This window comes from Natator depressus, chromosome 5 (assembly GCF_965152275.1).
Source record: "Natator depressus isolate rNatDep1 chromosome 5, rNatDep2.hap1, whole genome shotgun sequence".
NCBI classification, from domain to species: domain Eukaryota; kingdom Metazoa; phylum Chordata; order Testudines; family Cheloniidae; genus Natator; species Natator depressus.
Window position 1 is genome coordinate 99466294 of NC_134238.1, and position 22973 is coordinate 99489266.

Sequence of the window (22973 nt, forward strand, 5' to 3'; positions counted from 1 at the left end):
ATATATGAGTGATACCTCATAATGACTGATTAACATTAATAATTGCATTTATTAAGAAGACATTAGAGAGGGTGCCAACTCATTGGTTCACCAATGTTGAGGAAATGCAAGTCTGTCTTATCAAAAGTATAATCACCTTAGTATCTATCATCCTGATTCTGTCCCCCGCTACTTATGCTGAAACCAATGGGACTATCTGAGAAGATACTATTTAGTGTGAATAAGGGGGCAGAATCTGGCCCTCCATGCATAATATTCAATATGATGGACAACTCAGACTTTAGGAGGCAATTGTTACATACACATATCAAATAATTTTATTAAAAAAAACCAACATATTGAAGAAGTACTGTTATATGTAGCCACATTGCTCCAGTAATTAAAATTCAGAAGGAAACTCAGCTTGACCTGAAATTCAGCTTATTTATTCATTCACAGTCTTCCCAAAGCCATGTAGGTTTCCCAGTACGCTCCACACTGTCTTGTGTGCTGTTGTCTTATAGTTATGTATTTTCAGTAAACCACCATCCTTAGTGTGCTAAGGTCAGGTAGGCAAGAGACTTGGCTAGCACAGTTACTGTCACAAAAATGTTTTATTATTATTATTTATTATTACATGCATTCCTAAATTGCCCACTATTAATTTAACATTTATGTGGTACAATAACTTTAAATTGTGTTTTAAGACATAATCCCAAAGATCTTAGAGTCCAATTCTTATTTATCTGCAGCATTGCAACATTGTTCTCCATGCGCCAGACTGATTTTTCCATTGTTCACACTTGCAGATAGTTTCAACAGACAAGAACCTTCAGGGTAATCATTGGTCTGTATAAGATGCTGAATTGTGATGGTCATTGTCATTTTTGTAATTATTCCTCAGCTTTCCCATTTCAATATGTCTTTGATGGAGTGCATAAAACAGTGCTTCTTACCTATATTTACTTGTATTCTCAGCTGTTTACGGTTATTGTGGAGTTCTGATTAATCCTCCCTGCTCTATGACACAGAAGCAGTTGCATTCTAATACAGTCTTTATTATTTTGCAGCAGATCCCATACTTCTGCATGCAAAAAATAGTGTAAATCATGGAAGAAATATTGGAGCTCTAAAAAATGTAAGGCTATGAATATTTCATCATTGTACATTTTATTTCCCTGTCTCCTCTGACTCTCCAAAAATCTTGTTAGTTTATTTATGGGTGCACTGTTCATTTGGGATACCTAATTCTTAATATGGGGTCTAGCTCAAACTTCCAGGTCCATTTTCCTGGTCTGGATTATATTTGAAAGTGGTTATTTTAGCTTCCCTCTCCAGATGTAAGCTCATGTCCATCTGTTTGCCTCACTGGTAAACTTACAGCATGGATCAAAACTGTAATTGTGTGGATTCCCAAGCCTTGCAAAATGACTTGTAACCATAGTTTGGATACACTATTTCCATGAATTTTAATTTTTTTCTACTACCTACCCTATTTTTCTTTAGCTGAAGTAGGCACTAGCAGGCTTCTTTTCTTAGCAATGAAAATCACATTGTACAATTAACTTCACTCCCAGCCTCACCATGACTGATTTTCATGAATCAGCTTGCCTTGCAAAAAGATGCAGCAGCTATTACCTGGGTCTTTATTTATTTTATTTTATTTATAATAACATTCCTATCCATTAATGACCAGGGAATCCTAGTCCCAATTTAATGGGAGGTTTCAGCCTCATTCTGAAATGGTCTACTTCTTTCTTACCACAGGGTGTAATAGATATAAGCATAAATTTTTGGTTCAGTCTTCAAAAATAATGTCAATTATCTCTCTGAAGTTCAGTAATGAACAATGTTGCTATTTCTATTACTCTATGGTCATCAGCTTAATAACAGGCTTTAGGACTTGTAATTTCTGGCTGTAAGCCCTTCTTTGGGATGTAAGATGAAATGCTATCAGATCAGTTTCAACAGCTGTGAGAAAACCTCATGACTGAAATATTGCTTTTAATATTATATTGGGACAGATTTTTCTCTTAGTTACACAGCAATATAAATCTGGAGTAACTCAGCTGGCTGAGTGGAGATTTATCCCTGTTGAACTGAGAGAAGAATTTGGTCCATTGTCTATGACCAGCATGAACTGCCACCCTTTGTGTGCTCATGTGTGTTTGCACTCGTGTTCATTCACACAGCCTACATGTTGACATTCTTTACTTGGTAGATCCCTTCACTACATCCCCAGAGCCTTCCCTCCTTCACAAGTATGGAAACAATTAAACATCCTTCAGTATATGTCATAAATATAAAGGGAAGGGTAACCACCTTTCTGTATATAGTGCTATAAAATCCCTCCTGGCCAGAGGCAACATCCTGTTACCTGTAAAGGGTTAAGAAGCTCAGCTAACCTGGCTGGCACCTGACCCAAAGGACCAATAAGGGAACAAGATACTTTCAAATCTTGTGGGGGCGGGGGGAAGGCTTTGTTTGTGCTCTTTATTTACGTGTTTGTTCTCTCTTGGGACTGAGAGAGGCCAGACAGAAACCCATCTTCTCCAACCCATCCTAATCCAAGTCTCCAATATTGCAACCAGTATAGGTAAACCAGGCAAGGCGGATTAGTTTATCTTTTGTTTTATGTGAATTTTTTCAATGTTAAGAAGGAAGTTTATTCCTGTTTTCTGTAACTTTAAGGTTTTGCCCAGAGAGGGATCCTCTGTGTTTTGAATCTGAATACCCTGTAAAGTATTTTCTATCCTGATTTTACAGAGGTGATTCTTTTACCTTTTCTTTCATTAAAATTCTTCTAAGAACCTGATTGATTTTTCACTGTTCTTAAGATCCAAGGGTTTGGGTCTGTGTTCACTGTACAAATTGGTGAGGATTATTATCAAGCCTTCCCCAGGAAAGGGTGTGTAGGGCTTGGGGGGATATTTTGGGGAAAGATGTCTCCAAGTGGTCTCTTTCCCTGTTCTTTGTTTCAGATGCTTGGTGGTGGCAGCATACTGTTCAAGGACAAGGCAAAGTTTGTATCTTGGGGAAGTTTTTAACCTAAGCTGGTAAGAATATGTTTAGGGGGTCTTTCATGTGGGTCCCCACATCTGTACCCTAGAGTTCAGAGTGGGAAAGGAACCCTGACAGTATATTTCTGTAAGAACTGTAGATGAAGGAAAAATGAAAAGAACAATTAAATCAGAGAGAAAGCAGCTATACCAGGTTACTTTTCAAGATGTAGAAGGATCCATGAATAAAGCATTCTGAGCAATTCTTCAGAACCTATTTATTTTGATAGCCAAGACAAATATCAGAGCTCATTTCTAACATTTGAAAAGCAGGGCCACATAAAATGATGGATTAATAAGGCCAAGGACACAATAATAGAGAGAAAATATATTATAGGGAATGATGCCAGTACCAATCCAAAGGGGAAAAAAGAAGCTGGAATGGAAATAGAAAGAACATGTATGATAGTAACTCTATGTGGAAAAATCCCTCCTGCTGTTTACTCTAAATATTAATTAATGTTCAGCAAGTTCTTTATTGATAGCAGTGCTTCATTTATGGTTATCTTCAGACAATTTGAGTTTCTTTTTGTTAAAACCTGTACTGCGGGAATAACTGATTGAGCAGCAGGCAAAATGTATTGCATGTACCGCTATAATTACTGGTAATAATATCCAGCACACATTTATGTTGTCCCTCCTTATTGTGGATATGATTAAGTTAATCCAGTACTTTCTGCATGAACTGTTACCATATCCAAAGCAGTTGTACAATACATTATCAGGTATGGGTGTGCTGATAGAAAATCTAGCATTGCAGAGTTCACTTATAGGAATATATCATTTTGTGGGTGGTGTAAAAACAGAAGGAATTGCAACACAGGCACCTGTCACACTGTCAGAGTCATACCTAATCCAGTGTGCTGCATTTTAAAATGTTAGAAATATAAAGCAATCATGAGGCACCATTGTGAATTAACCCGATGAAATGTAATAAAGAGAAAGGATGTTAACAGCAAAGGTTTATATTATTATTATCCTTATAAAAAAAAAGATGGTTTATTACTCATAAAGTGTCTTCAAATACCATCCTGACATTTTATAATATATTATGCATATCCAATAATGCATTGGCAGAAAAAGCTCATCTTAAACTAAAACTCCAAGACCAGTGGCCAGATTTAGATCTGGTTGCTCTGTGAATGCACAAGGAGGGGAAGGTGCTCAGGGACCAGCCACTGTGTGATTAGGAATGCAGGCCCTGCTCCACCCTAGTGCCCTCATCAGTGCTAGCTGCTGAAGCTAAGCAGCTGAGGTCAAGTCTATGCCCTCTTGCTCTCCAGCAGAGCTGGCCTCACATCAGTGAGGACACCCCATCTTCCCTGTATTGTGGCTGTCATGCAGGTATGTGCTGCCTAGGAGTCCCTAAGAGGAATTCTGGCTGAGCTGGCCACCATTACTGGCTATCTGATTTCTTCCACTTGACCCTCACGCACAATGCTGGTGGGATTGCCAAGGGCACAATCTAGTTCATTGTCTATCAGCAGAATTACCAAGGAAGCACTGGTTTGCCTGATCCAACTCCAATCTCTTTTTCTGGTCCTCAAACAATGCTTAGAAAAATGAACGGGTTCTGAAACTATTTGTATTGTTCTACCACAGCATTTATAACCATGGCAGGTTGCACAGTGTCAGTCCTTAAAATGACTTCAGTCCCAACCTATCTTGCCTATTTTCCACTACACTTGTGACATAATTTTAGCAGCTGATTTCAGAAGTTGACTTAAGAAGGATGTAAGCACATACTTAAGGTTAAGAATGTGCTTAAATGCTATCCTGAATAGGGCCACAGGTTCAAATCCACTCCTGAAGTAAGCAGACATATCTTTATCAGAATAGAAACTGTCTGCTTTCAACAGGGAGGAATTTTGAAGCTGCTGTTCCAAATTTTCACACTAGCACTGATTTTAGCTCAAGCTGTTTAATAAAGGGTGGCTGCTAAAATCACAGAATGTCAAGAATGAAGTGTGGGGGTAAGGAGAGCAAGACAGTAATCAGAAAGAAGTGATTTTACAGACTTAGAGGCCAAGGGGGCTGGGACTGAAAGCAAAGCGGAAATTACTCTGCCAGCAGTCCTGTCTCTTATAAAGCAAATTCAATGCAAGTGCATCAGCTTATCTCAGCTGCAGCAGTATGGCGTAGGGGAAGATGCGTCTCTCAGGTAGGCAGGTCTCAGGCCATTTTGGGCTTTATAGGTCAAAAGAAAAACCTTAAACTCCATCTGAAGGTATGCCTACAATGCAGTTAGCTTGGAGCTGTGGCAGCCAGGGTTCAGCAGAGGTGAACCACCTGAATACAGACTACCCAGGGAGCCCAGCTATGTACTTGGACACCTAGTCTGTGTGAAGTTTGTGCTGCCGCAACTTCACTGACATTGGCACCCACACCAGCTAAATGAAAGCTAGCTTGGGTATGCTTACATATGCTGCAATCACACACCCCAGTTGTAGCGCAGACATTCCCTATATTTCTAGTTCCATTCTGAACACATGATTTAAAACCAGTGACTATCAAACTGCTTCTAATTTTTTCCTGATCTATTTTCCACACTCTGAACTTGAATTCCATGATGAAAGCCATCCAGAGTCACTGGTGTATTGCTATAATTCATTTACCTGCCATTTAACCACACTGTTGTCCTAAGATTGTTTCTAGTACTGTCTGATATGTGGCAGCTGTGCTTTAGCAACCCTAGCACACCATATGAAAATAATCACAGATATTAACAAAGCAATGTCTGCAGCTCTGAAGAGGTATTTCCTGTACTTAATATTTGTAGTTCATGCTAAGCTAGTCATACGTTACCTTTCCTTTAGAGTGCTGAAATGCATATTTACTGTACTTATGTGCCAGTATTATCTGCATTCAGTGGCAATTTGACAGAATGTAGACTAAAGCACATTAATCCAAGAAGCAGAATAAGGGTAAAATGATATCTTAGCTTCCCCAAGAAGGAAATAGTTAAATTTTAGTGTTTTCTATGATCTAGTGCACCCAAGGTAGTGCATTAATGGCTAACTGCATAACACACTAATGTAAGCAGTTATTGGGAAATGTTTCTTATACAGTACTTTATTATGGTAAGATTGCACTGTACTTAAAGTAAATACCACTGGCTTCTCTCCAGAACTTGAAGAAGGTAGTTAAATCCCAGAATTTGCTCATTCAGCAATTGTGTCTTATAATGAATTAGAGTAAAAAAATTCCAAGCTTTGTTTTCAAAAAGGGGAGGGCAAGGAGTGTTTGTTTTCCCAGCTACTCTTTGTCCACAGAGTGGTAAATGTCAATAAGCGGTAAAATATTAAAAGGCTTTAATAATGTAAATGTGTTACTGCCCTGAATATTGTAAAACTTCAATCCAGTAGAAATATAATTGTTATTACATGCTGTCATTATGGACGTGTTGGGCACAACTCAATAGTTAAACTTGCAACTAGGCTTTTTTCTGGAAAAAAGCTCACACACAAAAGTAATGATGTCTAACCAGAAAGCAAGTTGAGGAATAATTCATTTGTGTGAGAGGGTGTAAATATATATCTACAGAGATATAAAATGGAACTAAGATGGCCTGCCAATCCTCACCCTGATCAGTGTGCTTCAATATTGCACCTTTCCTCTGTTGTTTATCTCTTTAGGCCTCAATCCTGCAAACTCTATGCATCTGACTGTCTGAGTAGCTCCATTGACATCACTGGTCACAGGCTTAAAGTTTGTGTTTGGGGCTGTAGATTGTAAGTATTTTGGGTCAGGGAATGTCTTCCTATATATCTGTACAGAGCTTAGCACATCTGGGTCTTGACACTGCAGCCAGATCCACTAAAGCAGATCCCCATTGACTTCAGTAAGGTTCCACACAAGTATAGAGGTCCATCTGCATGGCTCCAGTTGAAGAACTGGGGCCTTTGATTACTAACGTAATATGATATAAATAATAATGGTATTTTCTCCTCCCTTAAACATTTCCCTCTGAAAACATGTGTGTACAATGTTGGGGAGAACAAGTCTTTTTTTTAGCTAAGTAAAGCAAATAGTTTTCAAGGTATTTGCAATTAGAAATGACTACTTTTAAAATTCTTCACAAATCGTCTCATGGTTTTTCAGCCCCCTCTTACCCAGGAATTCAAGTGTTTGAAAACTTGGAAGTATTGCACTGGTTTGAAAAACAATGGATTTGAAACAAAAAAAACTATTAACATTTTCTCTCACTCGTGATGGGATCTCTGTCAATGAATGTGCAGTATAAAGACTGACTTATCATTCACCACCTACAGATGATAAGAAATAAGGGAGCCAGGGAGTACAGGGACCTTATGGAGCTGCCTTGCTCTGCAGCGCACTCCAAGAGAAAGGTAGATCCTATTAAACTGCTTAAAGTTCTATGTTTGCATGAGTAAATTAACTACTGGCTTATAGCTCAACTGGTTTATCACTTCCACATGCTAAGTTCTGAATGCATAAAAGCCGCAATCCAGGAAAGCACTTATGTATATGCTTAAATCCTATTGATTTTTAAGAGCTTTAAGCACATGCTTAAAGTTAAGTGCTATCCTGAAAACAGATGCTTTGCTGAATTTGGGCCAAAATACAGAAGAGTTACATTGGATAAGCTGTACACAATAAAATAACCTTAACTCTGACCCACAAGACAAATATATGAATCTTTTCAACATATCCATCACTCATTACATACTTTACATAATCACAGATATAATATAGTCAAAGCAAAGATAAAAGTGGGAAAATGGGTCTTATTTCTCTCTGCAGTGATTGTAAAACCAATAGTTCTTCTTTGAGTGCTTGTTCATGTCAGTTCCAATCAGGTGTGTGCGTGCCACGTGCATGCCAGCCGGAAGATTTTTCCCTTAGCAGCATCCGTAGGGTCAGCCTGGGTGCCCCCTAGAGTCGCACCTTCATGGCACCCAATATAGAGCCCTGCAGACTCCCCTCCCCCTCAGTTCCTTCTTACCACCGGTGATGGCTAGCTGGAACATCGCTCGCTCTTGCTTGCATATGGGGCCTAAGGCAGTTACCCACTACCACAGCAAGAAGCTGCCTGAAACTTCTGGGGCATATGGCTGCTTGTACCTATATAGTACAGCATGCCAGACTCAGACTTCGCCCACTCCAGTCATGGCTAGCATCAGTTTATCGACCGGTTCGAGATGCTTTGGACAGCATTGATCACGTCATGCATTCGGGAGTGTTACGACTTGATGAAGGTGCCCACTCCACCGATCACTGCACACTCCACCAGGGCTCAGGCCTCCTGAGCAGCATTCCTGGCACAGGTCCCCACACAGGAAATCTGCAGAGCGGCAACTTGGTCCTCTATACACACTTTCACAACATACTATGCGATCCCTCAACAGGCCAGAAATCATGTGGCCTTCGGACAAGCAGTGCTCCAATTAGTGGATGGCTCCTACCCCACCTCCTGAACTTTGGCTTGTGAGTCACCTGCTTGGAACGGACAGGAACAAGCACTCGAAGAAGAAAAAACGGTTACTCACCTTCTCGTAGCTGTTGTTCTTCGAGATGTCTTGTTCATGTCCATTCCAATACTCACCCTCCTACCCTCTGTCGGAGCAGCTGGCAAGAAGAAACTGAGGGGGTGGGGAGTTGGCAGGGCTCTATATAGGCACCATGAAGGCATGATACCAGGGGCACCCAGGCCGACCCTATGGACACTGCTAAGGGAAAAATCTTCCGGCTGGCGTGCACGCGGCATGCACACACCTGATTGGAATGGACATGAACAACACATCTCAAAGAACAACAGTTACGAGAAGGTGAGTAACTGTTTTTTTTTTTTTTAGGAACTGGTAGATGCCAATAGCTTGTAATTGGTTTTAATTTCGTTTGACCCTGCTGTCCTGTTTCAGACTCTTTTCTTTAACCAACTGCAGCTTTCATCAGGGATTCACCAGTGCCCAAGCCATTTCCAACTTTCATACCCTAATAAAACTGTAAAGTTAGAGAGCTTTATGTCTCCAGTTCATTTATCGTAACTGCAACAAATAGGTTTAATTTGTCCAGTTTAGTTCTACCCAATAGCTTCTCTTTAAATGTTTGTACTCAGATGCAGTTCCAATTACTTTAATGGTGTTTGGCCCACTATCCCCATCAGTGAAATTATTCCTACTGTTTACAACAAGCCTAAATCTACCCCATAATGTTTACCAAAATGTTCAAAGCATCAATAGCTTTGGGCAACTGGACAGCTCAGGGGCTTGCTTAGCTACCTGTCTATTTATAAAATGCCCGTTGCTGTGGTATCTGCGCACCATCAGTTAGCCTTTTGTTGCTGAGCCACTACTCTGAATCTAGCCCAGGTCAGTACTGTGAGTTGCTGCCATCTGATAGCTGTTCAGGGACATGTGTGAAATGAGTTTGGTAGTCTCAGTCCAATTTCTAACGAACATCATAAAAACACTGTTACAGGAGGTCAGACTAGATGATCATGATGGTCCCTGCTGGCTTTGAAGCCTATAATTTGCATTAAAAGGCAACCTTGTTGGCAGCCTTACTAGAGAGGCCAAGACCTGAATAGACATAGTGTCTGAGCTGTGTTTTCACTTCTAGAGATGAGCTTCGGAGCCAGAGTAGGACCACATTGGCAGGGCAGCATGCAGATACTTACAGAGCTACTGCCAGTGCAGTAGTCTGTTCTGTGGATAAATAAAGGACTTTTGTCTGCAGGGTTGTCAACCCACCAGCTTTCATGAACTATGAGGGTCTGTGACAGGCGTCGGTCGGTCCTCCGAGCCCCTAGGGGCGATGGAGAGCAATGGTCTCCGTGGCAGACCTCGGTCCCACCTCCCGGGCGTTGGGGAATTAGCGGGAAGGTGTGCCGGCCGGAGTCAGCAGCGCGCCCCTCAGGCAGGGGAGCGCCGGCCGGAGTCAGCAGCGCGCCCCTCAGGCAGGGGAGCGCCGGGGTAGGGGAACGCAGGCCCACCCAACTCCACTGCGTTCCAGCCCAGGGCCCTGACAGTGGCGGGAGGCGAAGGTCCCGCCGCTGGGTCAGCGGGGCCGTCCGCGCCCGCTGACCAAACACACCCACCCCACGGTGTAGTTCGGCCCCTGGGCTACTTCTTACCCGGTCTCTTAGGCGGGTCGCTCCGGTCCCTCCATCTCCTCCGGGTATTCCGCTGCGGGCAGCTCCGGTCCCTCCATCTCATCCGAGTATTCCGCTGCGGGCCACTCGCTCTCCCCCTCGGTATCGGACTCACGCTGGCCTGGGCTGCAGTCAGGCCCCTCCAGGTCCTCTGGGTATTCAGCGGCCGGCAGCCCTGGCTGCCACAGGCCTTCCCCCCAGTCAGGCTCCTCCTTGGCCAGGGCTTCGCCTGGGTCAGCAGCAGGATCGCGAGGGAGCAGCCAGCAGCCTGTGTCTGTCTCCCTCCCTGGTGCTCTCCTCACTGGGCAGAGGGCCCCGCCCTTTGTACTTCCTGTCCCACCCTTCCCCTTCCGGGGATTGGCGGAAGCTTGGCCTGGCCCCGCCCACTCAGGCTCAGAGGGTGGCTCTTTACCCTCTGGTTCGGAGGGGAGCCACCCTGGCTCCCTACATACCCCACCCCTCAAATCCAGCTCCCGATCTTCGGAGCTAGCGTCCTCACCTTCTCCGAGGCGGGATAGGAAATCCGCATTGGCGTTGTCTCGTCCCGCCCGATGGTGGATCGTGAAGGCATAGGGCTGCAGAGCGAGATACCATCGCATCAGCCTGGCATTATTGTCCTTCATCTTATTGAGCCATTTCAGGGGTGCGTGGTCCGTAACCAGTATAAAGGGGGCCCCGAGGAGGTAGTAGCGGAGAGCATCGACTGCCCACTTAACGGCTAGGGCCTCTTTCTCCACGACGGAGTAGTTCCGTTCTCTGGGGAACAGCTTCCGACTGAGGTTAACAATCGGGTCTTCCTCCCCATCCACCTCCTGCGAGAGGACCGCCCCAAGCCCAACACCTGAGGCATCTGTCTGGACAATAAAGTCATGATGAAAGTCAGGGCTGAAGAGTATTGGATTGCTACACAGCCGTTCTTTGATGGTTCGAAAGGCCGTCTCGCACTCGTTGGACCAATGCACCCGGCGGGGACTGTCCTTGGTCAAGAGCTCCGTTAGCGGGGCCGTAATGCTTGCGAAGTGGGGTACAAACCGCCGATAATAACCAGCTAAGCCCAAAAATTGACGTACTTGCCTCTTCGTGGTCGGCACCGGACATTCCTGGAGTGCTTGGACCTTCCCGATGAGGGGGCGGACCTGTCCCCGGCCCAAGGTGTACCCCAGGTAAGTGGTTTCCTCCCGCCCGATTCGGCATTTTTTCGGGTTGGCCGTCAGCCTGGCTGCGTGGAGGTCCCGGAGGACTGCTGCTACTTGGTTAAGATGCTCCTCCCAGTTATTGCCATAGATGACCACATCGTCCAGGTAGGCCGCCGCGTATTTCGTGTGTGGTTGCAACACCCGGTCCATCAAATGCTGGAAGGTTGCCAGGGCCCCATGTAGGCCGAAAGGCATCCGGGTGAAATGGTATAACCCTGAAGGGGTGGCAAACGCGGTCTTCTCCTTGGACCTGGGATCCAAGGGGATCTGCCAGTACCCTTTGGTGAGATCTAAAGTGGTGATATAACAGGCCTCCCCTAGCCGGTCGAGGAGCTCATCGACGCGGGGCATCGGATAGGCGTCAAATTTTGAGATGGCGTTGACCCTCCGGAAGTCAATGCAAAACCACCGGCTCCCATCGGGCTTCGGTACGAGGACGACGGGGCTCCGCCACTCGCTCTGGGAGGGCTCAATAACACCCAGCTCCAACGTCGCCTGGACTTCCTCCTCTACGGCCTCCCGCATTCTCCTCGGCAATGGCCGGGTTGTCTCTCGGACCACCACCCCGGGTTCCATCTGGATCACATGGTAGGTGAGCGTAGTCTGCCCGGGTTTCGTGGTGAACGTCTTGGGGAACGCCCTCACTAAGCAGAGTGCCTGTTCTCACTGCTCGACGGTGAGTGTCTCTGCTAGCTGGGGTTCACCATTATCCGACTCCTCGGGTGGTTGGGGCCCCAGTTCCAGTTCGGGGGGATATGGGGCCACTAGGAGCCCTTCCCGGTCCTGCCAAGGTTTTAAGAGGTTTACATGATAAATCTGCTTTTCCTTACGGCGACCAGGTTGCTGAATCTCCTAAGTTACCGGCCCTACCTGGCGGAGGACCTCATACGGACCCTGACAGAGGGCAAAAAGCTTTGATTCTTCCGAGGGGAGCAGGAGGAGTACTCGGTCCCCTGGCCCGAATGATCGAGTCTGGGCGCCCCGATTGTAGTGTTGCTCCTGGGCTCTTTGGGCGGTGTTTAAGTTCTCCCTCGTGAGCTCACCCGCCCGCACCAGCTGCCCCTGCAGCTGTAAGACATTTTGCAAGAGACCCTGTGCTGCGGACAGGTTGTGTTCCCAAGTCTCCCTCATGAGGTCCAACACCCTGCGGGGTCGCCGCCCATAGAGGAGCTCGAACAGGGAGAACTTCGTGGACGCCTGTGGGACTTCTCGAATCGCCAGTAGTAAAGGAGGGAGCAGCTGGTCCCACTGGCAGAGATCCTGGGTGGGGAAACGCCGCAACATCCCCTTCAGGGTCCGGTTGAACTGCTCGACCAATCCGTCGGTCTGGGGATGGTAGACCGAGGTCTGCAATTTCTTAATCCCCAATAGGGCACATACCTGGCGGAACAGCTTAGATGTGAAGTTGGTCCCTTGATCAGTGAGTATCTCCCGTGGGAGACCCACCCTTGCGAAGATCTTCACGAGCTCTGCAGCGATAGTGCGGGCGGTGATACTTCTTAAGGGGATGGCCTCTGGGAAGCAGGTGGCGTAGTCCATCAGGACGAGGATGTATTGATGGCCCGCCTTGCTTTTTGGGAAAGGCCCGACCAGGTCCATTGCTACCCGCTCAAATGGCACACCTACGACTGGTAACGGGACCAGGGGGGCCTTCCGTACCCCGGCCGGGGCTGCATGTTGGCAGTCCGGGCACGATGCACAATACTCCTTCACCTCACGGTGGACGCCGGGCCAGAAGAACCTGGCCAGGACCCTGGCCACAGTTTTTTCCTGCCCTAAATGGCCGGCAGCCGGGATGTCATGTGCAAGCTTCAGGACAGCCTGACGATGGATGCGGGGGACCACGAGTTGGGTCTGGACCTCTTGGGTCTGGGGGTCTCGGTCAAGGCGGTAGAGTCGCTCGTGGTTGAGTTCAAACCTGGGCCACTGGCTGGTGCGCTGCGCCTCCATGACCTCACCATCCACCCGGGCCAGCTGCTCGTAGGCAAACCGGAGCGTAGGATCCTCCCTTTGATCTCGGCTAAAGTCCACCAGGTCAGGAGGGGGACCCGCCATTTCCAGGCCCTCCTGCCCGGGGGTGGGGCCTGGTTCCACTCCAGGGTCGGAGCTCGAGTCAGGTCCTGTCTTCTTCTCAGGCGGGGCTCCCTCGAACGCCTCTTTGGTGGGTAGGGATTGGAGCACCTCGACGAAGTCTGGCTAGTCACGGCCCAGGATCACTGGATAAGCGAGGGATGATGCCACCGCCACATTCATTAACTGCGTTACTCCATGCACCGTAATGGGGACCCACACCGTGGGGTACGATTTTACATCTCCATGGATGCACTGAATCCGTACTTCCCCGACAGTCCGCTGGGGGTCCGAGAAGAGCGCCTGGTGGACAAGGGTCTGCCCACAGCCCGAATCGACTAGACCCACCACGGGAACCCCAGCGACTTCTATGGGAGCTGTCAGTTTGGCCACGGAGGGCAGACGGGCCTGTCGCTCCCCGGCGCACACCAGGCCAAAGTTGCAGTCCATTGCAGGACAGCCCCGTTGCAGATGCCCATACTCGCCACATCAGAAACAAGGTCCTACCTCTGGGTGCGCCGGCCGCGTGGGCGCACCAGTGGGGCCGCAGAGTGGGCTGGGGCCTGGTGGTCGGGTTAAGCGTCCAGGGCCGGAGAGTGGTGTTGACTCGGGCCGTCGGGAAAACTCGGTCCTGCCGCCTTCTGGTTGTCGGGTACGGTGGGGTGCATTGGTTTGGGAGGTGGGCCCCCTCCGTTCAAGTTTCTGTGCATTGGGTCCAGGGTTTGGGGGGCGGGCGGCCGGTCCTATCGGGGCCTCAGCCTCGAGAAAGTCCTCCATAAGCGTGACGGCCGAGCTCAGACTTTGTGGCCGGTGCCTTAACACCCAAGCCCTCCCCTGGGGTGGGAGGATGTGCACGAATTGCTCGAGGATGACCTGTTCTGTCACCTCATCTGTGGTTCGACGCTCGGGTTGGAGCCATCGGGTACCCGCGTCCTTCAGTTCCTGGGCCACCGCCCGGGGTCTGGCGCCCGGTGGGTAGACCTTTTCCCGAAACCGTCACCGAAAGGTTTCCGGGGTAATGTCGAAGGCATCCAAGATAGCCGCTTTCACTCGAGCATAAATGCGGGCCTCATCATCTGGGAGCCCACGGTAAGCCTTCTGGGCTAGCCCCGTCAGATATGGGGCGAGGAGTGTCGCCCATTGGTCAGGCGCCCAACCAGCCACTGAGGCCACCCGCTTGAAGGTCACTAGGTAGGCTTCCGGGTCATCCTCAGGCCCCATCTTGGCCAGACGGATTGGTGGGGCGGGAGGGGTCGGAGTGGCTGCCCGCTCTGGTTGAGCACAACCATGGCCCGACCACAGGGTTGCAAGCTGCTGGAAGCACTGGGTTTGTTGTTCCTGGTGCTGGGCCCCCAGGGTTTGGCGCAACTGCTGCTGGTGGGCGCCCAGCTGTTGCACGAGTTGGTGCTGCTGCTGTTGCTGGCTCTCTGCCAGGAACTTGATAAGCCCCTCCATCTCCATCTTTCCAGTAGGGGAGCTTCAGAGGCTCCCTCGCACTCACCCCTTTCGGCAGAGGTTGGGATCGCCTGCCCGCATTCTCCACCACTTGTGACAGGCGTCGGTCGGTCCTCCGAGCCCCTAGGGGCGATGGAGAGCAATGGTCTCCGTGGCAGGCCTCGGCCCCACCTCCCAGGCGTTGGGGAATTAGCGGGAAGGTGTGCCGGCCGGAGTCAGTAGCGCGCCCCTCAGGCAGGGGAGCGCCGGCAAGAGTCAGTAGCACGCCCCTCAGGCAGGGGAGCGCCGGGGTAGGGGAACGCAGGCCCACCCAACTCCACTGCGTTCCAGCCCAGGGCCCTGACAGTGGCGGGAGGCGAAGGTCCCGCCGCTGGGTCAGCGGGGCAGTCCACGCCCGCTGACCAAACACACCCACCCCACGGTGTAGTTCGGCCCCTGGGCTACTTCCTACCCGGTCTCTTAGGCGGGTCGCTCCGGTCCCTCCATCTCCTCCGGGTATTCCGCTGCGGGCAACTCCGGTCCCTCCATCTCGTCCGAGTATTCCACTGCGGGCAGCTCCGGTCCCTCCATCTCGTCCGAGTATTCCACTGCGGGCCACTCGCTCTCCCCCTCGGTATCAGACTCACGCTAGCCCGGCTGCAGTCAGGCCCCTCCAGGTCCTCTGGGTATTCAGCGGCCGGCAGCCCTGGCTGCCACAGGCCTTCCCCCCAGTCAGGCTCCTCCTTGGCCAGGGCTTCGCCTGGGTCAGCAGCAGGATCGCGAGGGAGCAGCCAGCAGCCTGTGTCTGTCTCCCTCCCTGGTGCTCTCCTCACTGGGCAGAGGGCCCCGCCCTTTGTACTTCCTGTCCCACCCTTCCCCTTCCAGGGATTGGCGGAAGCTTGGCCTGGCCCCGCCCACTCAAGCTCAGAGGGTGGCTCTTACCCTCTGGTTCGGAGGGGAGCCACCCTGGCTCCCTACAGGGTCGGTAGGTCGCTAATCAAATGAGTTGCATGATTTGTTTATTCCGTGTTACAATAATTTACATAAAACTTCAGAATTTAAAAAAATGAATGCTGAGACACACTAACCCCGAAGTTTTGATTTTATCTAAAATGTTTTGTCAATAGTTTCCATCTAAAATCAGTTTTCATAAAAAGCCCATGATTTCTTGAAGAAGGAAAGTAAGTGTTAACATGTTCAGAGGAGATGCACATCCCAGATAGCAGGACTGGTACATGACCTGCATGTATCCACTTTTACTGGGTACACTGTGCTGGGGTTAAAGTAGCTCAAGATATTGTACATACTCTCTAATCCATGAGAGAGATTTCGCAAAAGCAGTAAATTAATATTATGACTGCACATGTTCAACAAATTACTACACATGTATGTCTATTAGTACCCAAAATATGCTGAAGTGCACACTATTTTATGCCCTGCTATATTATTATGAACCATGTTTGCTGCGGTAGTGTCTAGGGATGAATCAAGTATGGGACCCCATTGTGCTAGGTGTGTACAATCACAGACTGGTAGACAGCCCCTGTCCCAAAGAGCTTACAGGCTACCTGGACAAGACAGACACAGGGTGTGGGCAGAGCTATAACTCATAAACAAAGGGAAAACACATCAAACGTCATATTAGTTCCACAATTTTTTTAGGGAGTGGGGAACAGTGTTTAGTTGGGAGGGGATAAACTAAATGGCAAGAAAAGTGAAAGAAGGGCCATTGAAGGGAAGAGTGATGGGGGCATGGCAAGGAAGAAGAGAGTAAGAAGGGTAGGTGTGGAGTGAAACTTGACTCTGTGTGGGAGGGTTGGAGCAAACAGCCAATCAGCACAGGGCAAAGAAAGTCCCAGTAGAACTGTAGAAAGTTTTCTGAAAATGTCCAAACCTTTGCTGCTTCTGCAGCTGCTCCTACCAGCTTGAGTCATTGGCTGGCTCCTCTCTGCAGTTTCTCTCCAAAGCCACAGGGAATGGGATGGGGCACCAGTTGAGTCCTAGTTTCCCCAGAATGTGTGTGTGTGGGGGGGTCCTTCTCCATAAGGTTCTGGGTCTGAGGGTGCTGCTGGGGAGAGTGGGAACAGCTGGGCCTCATTTTACCCCCTCCTCTCCAGTGCAGCTGTCCTTAGTTTAGTTGCTTCTGTAGCTGCTGCTTCTGGCTGGAGTCCCTGGTATGTGAGATTCAGTCACATCACCGAAGATACAATATGTACATAGGTATTGTGTGACACATACCTTCTTAAAGTGTCTTTCCTGCTATCCAGAGATCGGGACTGAACTCTAATGGGAAACAAATACTAGATATGACTCAGTACAAGGATACTAACAGCCCACATCCCTGGGGGTTTTCTAGACTTGGAAACTGGTTTAGGTTAGGCTGTGCTTAGCGAACACATTTTAGTGAATCCAACCCACCTTAGAGCTTTTGCCGAGTGTAGATGCAGGTTAACATATTTTACTTCAATTTAGCTGGTTGAGGCTGACCCTATGGGAAAGCATCTCAAGCTGGGCATCCAAAATCACTGGTCATTTTCAAACACCTTAGCCATTATTTGAGACTTCTTTTAAATCCAAATCTCTGTTGAGGATGCATTGCAGCGTGCAGTACAACTATTTTGTGCCACCCCCAGACTTGCCAGTGTTTTACCTTACAGCTTGTTTGTGCATGTACCCTACGTTCCCCTGAGTACCGCCCAAACTGCCACAAACAACAGAAGGGAGATGAAAGAATCATAGTCTACAGGTTTTCATCTGAATAGTTTGCCAGCTCAGCTTAAATAGGTTCTCAGGAGGGAGGCCTTAAACCAGCAATGTTTGCCCCCAGAGCCTCTTGTGAATTTGCACTTCTGTTCTGAGCTCAAACATCTCTCTTTCTTTGGGCATGGGGAGGGGAGGAGGGAGAAATGGGGGCATGGAAGAAATTTGCCAATATCTACAGACTGATAATCTGTGTAAACATCATAAATAATGTCAAGTGAGTTAAAATGTTGGTTAGCTACACAGCCACAAGTAAACCTAAGGGCAGTTAACACAGGCAAACTAACAACTAATTGTGGTAACAAAGGTGTCCACTGATTGCCCTTATTGCAATTGACCATTTTTTAAAAGTGAAACTATTTTAAAATTAGTTTGTGCCTCATTAGGCTGCTTCTCTGAAGATGAGAAATTTGCTTGAACTGCATTGTTTTGAATTGCTGAGGGAAGAATCTATCAACCACAAGGTGCCCTGCTGCTGAACTCAGCCAAAAAGCTGTTAATAACTCCAGCAGATGTTTCTGCTTTTTAGGCAATAGACTCCCTTGCTCTCCACTTTCCCTTTTTCAGAATCAGATGCCAATATGACAGAACTCCAGAATTCTCTGCTGCTATTGCTAAAGAAAAAAAAAATCTTTAACCAGTTGGTGGTAGCAGCACCTTAGTGCAAGAGTTCAGCAAATTATTATTCCTATTTCCAGGAGATTTATATTTCGATGTGGGAAAAAGGCAGGAAAATTTTCAAGCACATTATGGGTCTGATCTTGGAGACCAAAGTCTATTCTAGGCATGCCAGTTTCTCAAATTTAGACCAATGTAACTGAGAGCAGCACCCTTCCACACTTATTCCTGGGAGTAGTGTTATTAGAACCAACATTTCTACTTGCATGAAGTTTTAGGATTGGACCCTATAGTTACATTATCAATATATTCCCATTTTTCAAATCAAGAAAACTGTATTGCTCTCAGTAATTGAGGATATAAAGCTGGTGGCTCGGGTTACTCAGCTAATATATTCTTTGTCAATTGTTCAGCAACTGGTCATTCTTTTGACATCTTTTTTAGAACACAAAATGGGCTCCATTAGAGTCACAACAAAATGTTGCAGTTTTAGCACCACCTGGTTTTTCATGCTCTGACCTTTACAGTTCTGCAATATTAGAATAAATAATACTGTATCACTCTGCTGTACGTACTATACAGAAGCAAGCCTTGACTCTGCAGCACCTGAATAGTTATTGTCAAAATCTCTGTGCTATTGTGAAGCTGAAATCTTAAATTAAATCTGTATTCTGTGCTTTTCCTAATGAGAAGAAAACAAGCAAGCTCCTCCTTTCTCTCATTTTGGAGCACAGAGATTAAAGAAACCCCTGTGACAAGGTGGAGCGACCAAGAAAATACAAGTGCAACACATTTATGGATAATCATACATGCCATAGATTGCACATCCGCAGACAAAATAGTAGAATTTTGCTATTTCAAGAAGGGCAGAATGAAAGGCCAAGTGCTATCTTAATAAATATTCTGCTGTTATTTTATTATAATAACAAACTATTCCGGATTCAGCATTCACCAGTTGTAGTAGTTCAACACAAAAGTCCCCATTTTATAATACCGCACTGTTGTACTGCATTAGCTGTAAAAGGTAAGCACTGTTTTCCTCATGCTGCTGCTGCCAATCTGCTTGCACTGAAGCCTGTCTAAATTAGGCTTTTTTCTGACAAATGTCCCAGCTTTGCTAACACGAGTGGGAGCAACAGTGGTGGTGCTAGGCTATGTTTACCCTACAAACACAACAGTGGCACAGCTACAGTGCTGTCGCTGTCCTGCTCTAGCACATACTTTCTACACAACTACAGAAGGGGCTTTTCCATCGCAGTATTTAATCCACCCTTCTGAGAGGCAGTAGCTAGGTCAACAGAAGACTTAAGTTTTAGGTGTAGATCAGGCCTTAGTGTGGACAAGGCATCACTGCCTTCTGGTGGTCTTGTCTTTCCTTGCCACCATTTTGTATATACCTACTCTGAACATCTTTCAGCAACATGGTGCTTAAACACTGTTAATCCCTTGTCTATACTAGCATTCTCAACCATTGCTATACTAGGTGAAGATAAACAGGTGTCAAAAGCAGAGCATATTCATAAAAAGGGATGGTATGGACTCTCTTCACAGACAGTAACAGGCAGGTAACAAAAGAGAATTTAAATCTTATAAGTGGGACTAAAATTATAGTGTTGGGCATGGTGGGCTCTTTGCTTTTCTCACAGAACTGTCAGATGTTAATGGGAGCTGCATGTATGCACTGATGAAGGAACAACACATATGCATATGATATATTCTGACTTTCAAATCAGTCTGAGAGGGGCAACGTTGAAAAACATTAAGGTCTTCAAGTTGTAGGATATATATAGGACGTCGTGTATAGCAGTTTATATTGCAACATTGTTAACAATGGGATTCCTGCGACAGTATAAAATATGACCTTGTAGTCAAACTATTATTGTTCCTAAGAAGAAGAATTAGAATTATTTAAATCATACAAGTACTTTGGTCTTAGTTTATAAAACAATAGTAATCATTTTCCACTAACAACACAAGTCACACAACTCTTTAATGAGACACAGAATGCTATACAGATCACTAAAAAAGCAAAATAGTTTGACCTGCATAAGTGAACCTACACCCTCTGCAAATCAAGTCCTGTATAAGCCAAAGGAGCTACAAATAACAAGTGAGTTGTGGCTCATGGTCAGTTTATTTATGAATGTTAGTGCATAAATCTACTGCCTGGAGATGTCTGGGAGCTGTATAAACATATGTCGTACATCATAAGCATCTTGCACTTTTTCTGGGAACTTGTAGTTGATAAATTCCAAAAGGCAAACTATTCTTGCTTATTTCCAATCAGGGTGAAGTTGAGAGTAGAAAGGCTTCAGCATGGTTGGCTTTCTGGGCTCCAAATAATATTTGATCAACTTTGCAGCATATTAAGTCAAAATGATATGATGACCAGAGTGACTAGCTAAAAGAACTTTATTTGTAACAATACCAGCAATGAGAGAATTTTACAGTGCATCAAAGGACAAACTTTTAATATGCTGTTGATTTTTTTCTTTTGGATCAAGAAGAGACATGAACACATGGAATTGGAGACACTGGGCAATCCACTGCCACAGGTTCCTTGGCAGAGCTGCTTTGTTTCTTGCCCCATTAACAGTAACTTTCCCGCACCACTTCGCCATCACAGGGTGGAGAGGAGGGGGACGGACCATTGCTGCACACAGGTGAGCCACATAGGGGCCAGGGCAGAAGCTGCAGGCTTGGAGAAGACCCTCTTTTGATTCCCTGCTCACCCCTGCTCACCCTCAGCAGTGAGATATCTTCCATAATGATCACATCCTGTGGAAAGCGTGGGGACAGGAAAGATTATCAGGCCCCCCATATAGTGCTGGCTCTCCCCAGAAGCCACGTGCTCAGTGTACAGCAGGGTCCAGGAAGAGTGATTTACCCTGCCCCTGTGGCTACTCACCATTTTGGGGGTCTTGTGGCTCATGTGTGCTTGCCTGGGGTCAGCCAGTTAGTTACAGGTGTGTGAGTACTGGCTGTATTTTAAAGCACTGAATCAGTGTTGTCTGTGTGGCAAACAATACTGCTCCTGTAAAATGTTGCATTTAAACTTCACAGAGATGACCTTGGGAGCCCAGCCTCCCTCTTTGTTATTGGTGGCAGAATGGCTGTGCAGAATTGGAAAGCAGCTACGAAGAACTAAGGAGGACTTTCTCCATGAGATTATTATGCACTCCGCTGCCGAGAAACAGGAATTGAAGGAGTAGTGGGACAGCAAGAAGAGGGACCGAAAGGAGAACGCAGCAAACCAGAAAGAAGCCAGAGAGCAGCTCTTAAATGTTATGGAGCACCAAGTGGACATGCTCCAGGTGATATTAGCTCTACAAACCGAGCAGCTCCATGCCAGCCCTCCCCTGAAGCTGCTGTCGCAAAACTGTTTCCCATGCTGCCCCCAGACGCTGCCAACACACTCTTATCAACCTCCTGGCTCCAGTCTCTACCCGTAGCATTCCACTCCTCCCTCCACACAGTCCAGCACTGTGTAGTCCCATTACCCACTGCACTCAACATCCATCCCTCTGCAGTTTGGCCCTGCTGAAGTCCAGCACCCACTGCATTGTACTCCAAAGAGAAGGTTGGGTATAATCCCTGGAAATACACAAATCTGTAGCCGTCCCAGGACCCCTCTGCCTATTGAGACCTTCCCTTCCCCCATCTTCCTGCTGATGAATTTTTTCATTTGACTCTCTCTTCCAGCTATTGTCTTTTAATAAAAGACTTGTGTTGATTTGAAAGCAATCTTTATTCTATTAAGTAAAAGCAAAAAGAGCACTGCAAAGCAACATACAGTTATGTTAAGGCCCCTTCTTGCATCATGTGCAAAAATCACCTCCTAGCATTACAAGCACTGCAATCCTGAGCATAGCAACAAATATTACTGGCTTTCAGCTTCAAATTGCTGCTTCAAGACATCCCTGATCCTTATGACCCCACGCTGTGCCCCTCTAATAGCCCTGGTCTCTGGCTGTTCAAACTCAGCCTCCAGGCACTGAGCCTCTACAGTCCGGCCCTGAGGGAAGCTTTCACCCTTCCCTTCACAAATATTATGGAGTGTATAGCACGTGGCTATAAGCATAAGAATATTGTCATTGACAAGGCCCAGCTTCCCATGCAGGCATCACCAGCGGGCTTTTAAATGGCCAAATGCACACTTAACAGTCATTCTGCACTTGCTCAGCCTGTTGTTGAACTGCTCCTTGCTGCTGCCAAGTAGCCCCGTGTATGGCTTCATAAGCCACAGCATTAAGGAGTAGGTTGGGTCTCCCACGATCACTATGGGCATTTTGACTTCCCCTATGCTGATCTTCTGGTCCGTGAAGAAAGTCCCTGCTTGCAACTTCTTGAAAAGGCCAGTGTTCCAAAAGATGCGTGCATCATGCACCTTACTGGACCAGCCTGCGTTAATGTCCGTGAAACGCCCATGGTGATCCACAAGCGCCTGGAGAACCATTGAGAAATACCCCTTGCAATTAATGTACTCCATGGCTAGGTGATCTGGTGCCAGAATTGGAATGTGCATGCCATCTATCGCCCCTCCACAGTTATGGAAGCCCGTTTGTGCAAAACCATCCACAATGTTACATACATTGCCCAGAGTCATGGTCTTTCGGACCAGGATGTTATTAATGGCCCAGCACACTTCCATCAACACAACTCCAATGGTTGAATTTCCCACTCTGAACTGGTTAGCAACCAATTGGTAGCAGTCTGGAGTAGCCAGCTTCCACAGTGCAATCG

General features: G+C 46.9%; 2 long non-coding RNA genes across 2 annotated transcripts in view; one reads left to right on the forward strand and one right to left on the reverse strand.

Moving 5' to 3' along the window:
* LOC141987700 (uncharacterized) overlaps positions 1-22973 on the reverse strand; it is an 87454-nt gene that overhangs the window by 41739 nt on the left and 22742 nt on the right. The gene's annotated exons all lie outside the window — the stretch shown is intronic.
* LOC141987699 (uncharacterized) lies at positions 2487-21830 on the forward strand. Its single transcript, XR_012639604.1, has 4 exons — positions 2487-2575; positions 2961-3035; positions 20735-20893; positions 21294-21830. It is a non-coding gene; the product is annotated as an uncharacterized LOC141987699 (long non-coding RNA).